Here is a 1083-nt window from a genome sequence, read left to right as displayed (position 1 = left end):
AGAAATGGGGTACTAAAGTCAGAGAGGGACTTGCAACCAGCTATGGTCCCTTCACCTCAGTTCTGAGGCTAAGAAAATAACTAGGAACTTTTTTTTTCCCCTAGAAAGAGATCTTTGTAAAGTAAAGTAAGACTCAGAAAAACAAAATTCCCATGCCATTAACTACCCTTGAGTAAAGTCTAATAGTGGTCGAAGGGTCAGGACAGGTATCATTCTTTTTCTACACCCCCGCCCTCCCCCACAGAGCCAAAAAGCACAAAAGTTCCTTCGGGTCAACACCCTCATTCAGGCTCATGTTTTCAGCCTTATGAGGCAGAAGGCACTTGATTTTTAGAACTAGAAGGTACACAATTTTCCTTGCTTTCTCACAGTTCTGACTAAGTGACTTTAGGTAAGCACCATAAGTCAGTGGGTACACAGGTCTCTGGAGCCAGCCAGCCTGATTCTACCACTTACCAGCTGTGTGACCTTGGCCAAATTACTCAGTTCTTTATGCAACTTCTCATCTTGTGATATAAATCAATTCTACATGAATAAATCAAAGTTTCTATTTCTGTATCCATATAATTGCTTTTTAATGCATCATACAGAACTGAATAATTTAATTGTCACCAAATGAAGAAGTAATGTTTTGTAATAGGCTTTCTGGTGTACAAGAAATTAATTTTGAACTAGAGGAAGAGGCTCTTGGGGGAAATTCAAAGGAATAGGCAATCTTCCTTCAGAATGGTTAAAATAGAGATCTAAAAAGAATGGAAAACACTAAACAGAGCATCCAAGAGCTGTGTGATAATGGCAAATGGTTGAATATATGTGTGATTAGAGTTCCAGAAGGAAAAAAGAGAGAACAGGGTAGAAAAAATATATGAAGAACCAATGGCTAAGAATTTTCTCAAATTAATGAATGATAACAAATCCAAGAAGTTCAAAGAATTACAAAAAGGATTAAAACACACATACAGTCTACGGCCATGCCACCCTGAACAAGCCCGATCCCATCTGATCTCGGAAGCTAAGCAGGGTCAGGCCTGATTAGTACTTGGATGGGAGACCACCTAGGAAGACCAGAAGCTGTAGGTGTAA

General features: G+C 39.2%; 1 pseudogene; it reads left to right on the top strand.

The window, feature by feature from the left end:
* The first annotated feature begins 961 nt into the window (after positions 1–961).
* Positions 962–1080, top strand: LOC111729903 (annotated as a pseudogene).
* Positions 1081–1083: the final 3 nt, after the last annotated feature.

Source organism: Pteropus vampyrus, unplaced genomic scaffold, assembly GCF_000151845.1.
Source record: "Pteropus vampyrus isolate Shadow unplaced genomic scaffold, Pvam_2.0 Scaffold288, whole genome shotgun sequence".
NCBI lineage: Eukaryota > Metazoa > Chordata > Mammalia > Chiroptera > Pteropodidae > Pteropus > Pteropus vampyrus.
This window is presented reverse-complemented; position numbering and strand designations above follow the sequence as displayed.